At 69.2% G+C, this 224-nt stretch overlaps 1 protein-coding gene across 1 annotated transcript in view; it reads right to left on the bottom strand.

Moving 5' to 3' along the window:
* Positions 1-224, bottom strand: part of GAD1 (glutamate decarboxylase 1) — a 31,359-nt gene that overhangs the window by 26,055 nt on the left and 5,080 nt on the right. The gene's annotated exons all lie outside the window — the stretch shown is intronic.

Genomic DNA, 224 nt, shown 5'->3' with positions numbered 1-224 from the left:
ATTATCTACCGAAGCCGGCGGCAGCGAGCTCAGGCGGCGGGGATCAGCGGGGCTCGGAGCGGCTTCGCAGGGGCCTGTCAGCGCGGGGCCGCGCGTGGGGCGGAGGCCGGAAAAAAAAAGCCTGGGGAGGAACTTGCTGCCGCCCGGCATCAGCTCATTCGGCTGTAGATAACGTGTCGTTCGCCCGGGTCCCTCTGCCACGGCAGGGGTTTGCGGGCACGCGG

This window comes from Aptenodytes forsteri, unplaced genomic scaffold (genome assembly GCF_000699145.1).
Source record: "Aptenodytes forsteri isolate BGI_AS27 unplaced genomic scaffold, ASM69914v1 Scaffold257, whole genome shotgun sequence".
NCBI classification, from domain to species: Eukaryota; Metazoa; Chordata; class Aves; order Sphenisciformes; family Spheniscidae; genus Aptenodytes; species Aptenodytes forsteri.
Note: the sequence above shows the minus strand (reverse complement) of the source record. Positions and strands in the feature narration are given on the sequence as shown.